Here is a 7,090-nt window from a genome sequence, read left to right on the forward strand (position 1 = left end):
TGATAGAGAGTCTCTTGTTTTGTCACTTTCATATACTAGTGGGAATTTTTCATTAAAGAACTTGGCTTGTATATTCCCACAATGGGCTTCCTCAAATGCCCTAGGTCTTCATGAGCAAGCAAGTTGGATGCACACCCACTTAGTTGCATTTTGTTGAGCTTTCATACATTTATAGCTCTAGTGCATCCGTTGCATGGCAATCCCTACTCCTCACATTGATATCTATTAATGGGCATCTCCATAGCCCGTTGATACGCCTAGTTGATGTGAGACTATCTTCTCCCTTTTTGTCTTCACAACAACCACCATATTCTATTCCACATATAGTGCTATGTCCATGGCTCACGCTCATGTATTGCGTGAAAGTTGAAAGAGTTTGAAAATTCTAAAGTATGAAACAATTGCTTGGTTGAAACCGGGGTTGTGCATGATTTGAGTATTTTGTGTGACAAAGATGAAGCATAACCAAACCATATGATTTTGTAGGGATGAACTTTCTTTGGCCATGTTATTTTGAGAAGACATAATTGCTTAGTTAGTATGCTTGAAGTATTATTATTTTTATGTCAATATTAAACTTTTATCTTGAATCTTTCGGATCTGAATATTCATACCACAATTAAGAGGGTTACATTAAAAACCATGCCAAGTAGCATTCCGCATCAAAAAATCTGTTTTTATCATTTACCTACTCGAGGACGAGCAGGAATTAAGCTTGGGGATGCTTGATACGTCTCCAACGTATCTATAATTTTTGATTGCTTCATGCTATATTATATTCTGTTTTGGACATTATTGGGCTTTATTATACACTTTTATATTACTTTTGGGACTAACCTACTAACCGGAGGCCCAGCCCAGAATTGTTGTTTTTTTCCTATTTCAGAGTTTCGCAGAAAAAGAATATCAAACAGAGTCCAAAAGGAATGAAACCTCCGGGAACGTGATTTTCGGAACGAACGTGATCCAGAGGACTTGGAGTCTACGCAAAGCAACGAACGAGGAAGGCACGAGGTAGGGGGGCGCGCCTACCCCCCAAGCGCGCCCTCCACCCTCGTGGGCCCCTTGTTGCTCCACCGACGTACTTCTTCCTCCTATATATACCTACGTACCCCCAAACTACCAGATACGGAGCCAAAAACCTAATTCCACCGCCGCAACTTTTTGTACCTGAGAGATCCCATCTCGGGGCCTTTTCCGGAGCTCCGCCGGAGGGGGCATTGATCACGGAGGGCATCTACATCATCTTCAAGGCTTCTCCGATGAAGTGTGAGTAGTTTACCTCAGACCTTCGGGTCCATAGTTATTAGCTAGATGTCTTCTTCTCTCTTTTTGGATCTCAATACAATGTTCTCCCCCTCTCTTGTGGAGATCTATTCGATGTAATCTTCTTTTGCGGTGTGTTTGTCGAGATCCGATGAATTGTGGGTTTATGATCAAGATTATCTATGAACAATATTTGAATCAAATCTGAATTCTTTTTTGTATGATTGGTTATCTTTGCAAGTCTCTTCGAATTATCAGTTTGGTTTGGCCTACTAGATTGATCTTTCTTGCAATGGGAGAAGTGCTTAGCTTTGGGTTCAATCTTGCGGTGTCCTTTCCCAGTGACAGCAGGGGCAGCAAGGCACGTATTGTATTGTTGCCATCGAGGATAAAAAGATGGGGTTTATATCATATTGCATGAGTTTATCCATCTACATCATGTCATCTTTCTTAATGCATTACTCTGTTCTTCATGAACTTAATACTCTAGATGCATGCTGGATAGCGGTCGATGTGTGGAGTAATAGTAGTAGATGCAGAATCGTTTCGGTCTATTTGTCTCGGACGTGATGCCTATATACATGATCATACCTAGATATTCTCATAACTATGCTCAATTCTATCAATTGCTCGACAGTAATTTGTTTACCCATCGCAAATACTTATGCTATCTTGAGAGAAGCCACTAGTGAAACCTATGGCCCCCGGGTCTATTTTCCATCATATTAATCTTCCAATACTTTGCTATTTCTGTTGCCGTTTATTTTGTTTTATTTACTTTGCATCTTTATCACAAAAATACCAAAAATATTATCTTATCATCTCTATCAGATCTCACTCTCGTAAGTGACCGAGAAGGGATTGACAACCCCTTTATCACGTTGGTTGCGAGGTTCTTGTTTGTTTGTGTAGGTGCGAGGGACTCGTGCGTGGCCTCCTACTGGATTGATACCTTGGTTTTCAAAAACTGAGGGAAATACTTACGCTACTTTACTGCATCACCCTTCCCTCTTCAAGGGAAAACCAATGAAGTGCTCAAGAGGTAGCAAGAAGGATTTCTGGTGCCGTTGCCGGGGAGTCTACGCAAAAGTCAAGCCATACCAAGTACCCATCACAAACTCATCTCCCTCGCATTACATTATTTGCCATTTGCCTCTCGTTTTCCTCTCCCCCACTTCACCCTTGCCGTTTTATTTGCCTTCTTCTCGTATGTCTTTTTGTTTGTGTTTCCACGTGCCTTCTATTTGCTTGCATCTTTGCTTGCTAAAAATCTATTGATATGGATCCACTTAAAGTGTTCTACTTGGATCATCTTCGATCCTTATGCGCTCGTGCTGAAACCCCAACTAGCTTAGTTGATGGGAAATCTTTAGATGAGCATGCTCATTTTGTGTGTCACCGTTTGTCTGAAAAAGGGAAACTCTTATGGGGTCAAATAAACAGATTGCTGTGTTATGCTTGGAATCTTTGTGAAATTTATGATTTTAATTGTTGCTCTAAGAACCCTAAAAAAACACCTCCCCTACTTATGTGAGTTTAATGAAAATGAAATCTTATCTTCTTATGCGAAGGGTGTTTATAGTTACTATGATATTGAGCAAATTGAAGAATTTGTTGCTTTTAAGGGTGCTTATGAAGTTGCTTCTTTGATTGAAAAGTATGATATTACTCTCTACGAATCTGAAAATTTTGACATACTTAAATATTGCTATGAAAACTATGCTCATAATGTCTATGTCAAAGAGTTTATTGAGAGAATGACCGTTGCTTTGGAAGAAAATAATGATTTGCATCAATCTATAGATAATGATGACTCCGATGATTTGATTGAAATATCCCTTGATGAACATGATGCTTGCTATTCTTGTGGCCATGATGCCAATATTTATGAAGAAGAATTTGCTATAGTTCCTTATGTTAAACATGAGATCGTTGCTATTGAACCCATACTTGGTAGTTCCTTCGATGAAAAACATGATTGCAATGATGTTATTATAAATTCTCTTGATGTCAATTGTGCTAATAATATGCAAAACCCTAAGCTTGGGGATGCTAGTGTTGCTATGTCCACTACTTGTTGCAATGATCATGATTGGGGTGATTCTTCTTATGATCTTGAAAATTTATTTAATCCCCATGATGAATATGAGATTGATAATAATATTGAAAGTGGGTTTGGAAGAGTGTCAACTTTAGATCCCACATATTTGGAGAATATTCAATCTTATGATTTTTTTGATAAAAGTGGGTTTGGAGAGGTCATGACTTTAGTTAATGTTAATCCCACTATTTTGGAAGAGTGTCAACTTTGCATACATGTGGATCGTGTTAAGAATATGTTTTGTGATATATATATTGTTGAACTTTCTTATGATCCTACATGTAATTATTATGATAGAGGAAAATATGGTTGTAGAAATTTTCATGTTACTAAACTACCTCTCGTTATGTTGAGATTGCTATTGTTTCTTTCCGCTTCCTTGCATATGCTAGTTTTTGCTTGCTATGATAATTTGTTTGCTTATAATATGCCTATGCATAGGAAGTATGTTAGACTTAGATGTGTTTGTCATGTGTTTCATGATGCTCTCTTTGCGCTTCAATTCTTGTCTTTCATGTGAGCATCATCGAAATCTCAATGCCTAGCTAGGGGCGTTAAACGATAGCGCTTGTTGGGAGGCAACCCAATTTTATCTTAGGTTTTTTGCTTTTGCTTCTCTTTAGTAATAAATAATATGTCTAGCCTCTGGTTAGATTCGTTTTTGTGTTTTAATTAGCGTTTGTGGCAAGTAAAACCATTAGGATAACCTATGGTAATAGTTATTTGATTCTGCTGCAGAAAACAGAAACTATGCGTGCACGAGATTAGTTTTCATAAATCACAGGAACGTGCTTTTTAGTTGATTCTTTTTGCTGTAGATCAATAAACATATTATCTAGAACTTCCTAATTTGGTTGAATTTTTCACGCTCCAGAAGTTTGCGTTAGTTACAGATTACTACAGACTGTTCTGTTTTTGACAGATTCTATTTTTCGTGTGTTGTTTGCTTATTTTGATGATTCTATGGCTAGTAAAATAGTTTATGAACCATAGGGAAGTTGGAATACAGTAAGTTTAACACCAATATAAATAAATAATGAGTTTATTACAGTACCTTGAAGTGGTGTTTTGTTTTCTTTCGCTAACGGAACTTATGAGATTTTCTGTTGAGTTTTGTGTTGTGAAGTTTTCAAGTTTTGGGTAAAAGATTTGATGGATTATGGAACAAGGAGTGGCAAGAGCCAAAGCTTGGGGATGCCCATGGAACCCCAAGATAATCTAAGGACACCTAAAAGCCAAAGCTTGGGGATGCCCCGGAAGGCATCCCCTCTTTCGTCTACTTCTATCGGTAACTTTAATTGGAGCTATATTTTTATTCACCACATGATATGTGTTTTGCTTGGAGCGTCTTGTATTATTTGAGTCTTTGCTTTTTAGTTTACCACAATTATCCTTGCTATACACACCTTTTGAGAGAGTCACACATGATTCAAATTTATTAGAATACTCTATGTGCTTCTCTTATATCTTTTGAGCTATATAGTTTTTGCTGTAGTACTTCATTTATATCTTTTAAAGCACGGCGGTAGATTTGTTTTGTAGAAACTATTGTTCTCTCATGCTTCACTTATATCATTTTGAGAGTCTTACAAAACAGCATGGTAATTTGTCTTAATCATGAAATTAAAATTCTCTTATGAGTGCGTGGAATACTAAGAAAAGTTGGATGCTTGATGATTGTTTTGAGACATGGAGGTATTAATATTAGAGTCATGGTAGTTGAGTAGTTGTGAAATTGAGAAATACTTGTGTTGAAGTTTGCAAGTCCCGTAGCATGCACGTATGGTAAACGTTGTGTAACAAATTTGAAACATGAGATGTTCTTTGAGTGTCTTCCCTTGTGTGGAGGTCGGGGGCGCGCGATGGTTAACTCCTACCAACCTCCCCCCTAGGAGCATGCACGTAGTGCTTGGTATTGATGACTTGTAGATTTTTGCAATAAGTATGTGAGTTCTTTATGACTAATGTTGAGTGCATGGATTATACGCACTCTCATCCTTCCACCATTGCTAGCCTCTCTAGTACCGCGCAACTTTCGCCGGTGCAATACACCCACCATATACCTTCCTCAAAACAGCCACCATACCTACCTATTATGGCATTTCCATAGCCATTCCGAGATATATTGCCATGCAACTTTCCACCGTTCCGTTTATCATGACACATTCATCATTGTCATATTGCCTTGCATGATCATGTAGTTTACATAGTATTTGTGGACAGCGGTCAAGAACATCCTCAAGTACCTGAAAAGGACCAAGGATATGTTTCTCATTTATGGAGGTGACAAAGAGCTCATCGTAAATGGTTACATCGATGCTAGCTTTGACACTGATCCAAATGACTCTAAGTCACAAACCGGATACGTATTTATATTGAATGGTGAAGCTGTCAGTTGGTGCAGTTCCAAGCAGAGCGTCGTGGCGGGATCTACGTATGAAGCGGAGTACATAGCTGCTTCGAAAGCAGCAAATGAAGGAGTCTGGATGAAGGAGTTCATATCCGATCTAGGTGTAATACCTAGTGCATCGGGTTCAATGAAAATCTTTTGTGACAATACTGGAGGAATTGCATTGGCGAAGGAATCCAGATTTAACAAAAGAACAAACACATCAAGACACGCTTCAACTCCATCCGTGATCAAGTCAAGGAGGGAGATATAGAAATTTTCAAAATATATACGGATCTGAATGTAGCAGACCCGTTGACTAAGCCTCTTCCACGAGCAAAACATGATCAGCACCAAAACTCCATGGGTGATAGATTCATTACAATGTAATCTAGATTATTGACTCTAGTGCAAGTGGGAGACTGAAGGAAATATGCCCTAGAGGAAATAATAAAGTTGTTATTTTGTATTTCCTTATTCATGATAAAGGTTTATTATTCATGCTAGAATTGTATTGATCAGAAACCTAAATACATGTGTGAATATATAAACAAACACCGTGTCCCTAGTGAGCCTCTACTTGACTAGCTCGTTCATCAAAGATGGTTAAGGTTTCCTGACCATGGACATGAGTTGTCATTTGATAACGGGATCACATCATTAGGAGAATGATGTGATGGACAAGACCCATCGGTTAGCTTAGCATTATGGTCGTTCAGTTTTATTGCTATTGCTTTCTTCATGTCAAATACATGTTCCTTTGACTATGAGATTATGCAACTCCCGGATACCGGAGGAATGCCTTGTGTGCTATCAAACGTCACAACGTAACTGGATGATTATAAAGATGCCCTACAGGTATTTCCAAAGGTGTTTGTTGAGTTGGCATAGATCGAGATTAGGATTTGTCACTCCGAGTGTCGGAGAGGTGTCTCTGGGCCCTCTCGGTAATACACATCATAAGAAGCCATGCAAGAAAAGTGACTAATGAGTTAGTTGCAGGATGATGTATTATGGAACGAGTAAAGAGACTTGTCGGTTACGAGATTGAACTAGGTATGAAGATACCGACGATCGAATCTCGGGCAAGTAACATACCAATATACAAAAGGAATTGCGTATGTTGTCATAATGGTTCGACCGATAAAGATCTTCATAGAATATGTAGGAGCCAATATGGGCATCCAGGTTCCGCTATTGGTTATTGACCGGAGAGGTATCTCATTCATGTCTACATAGTTCTCGAACCCGTAGGGTCCGCACGCTTAACGTTCGATGACGATATTATATTATATGAGTTATATGATTTGGTGACCGAATGTTGTTCGGAGTAC

The sequence above is a fragment of the Aegilops tauschii genome, chromosome 4, assembly GCF_002575655.3.
Source record: "Aegilops tauschii subsp. strangulata cultivar AL8/78 chromosome 4, Aet v6.0, whole genome shotgun sequence".
In the NCBI taxonomy this organism is placed as follows: domain Eukaryota; kingdom Viridiplantae; phylum Streptophyta; class Magnoliopsida; order Poales; family Poaceae; genus Aegilops; species Aegilops tauschii.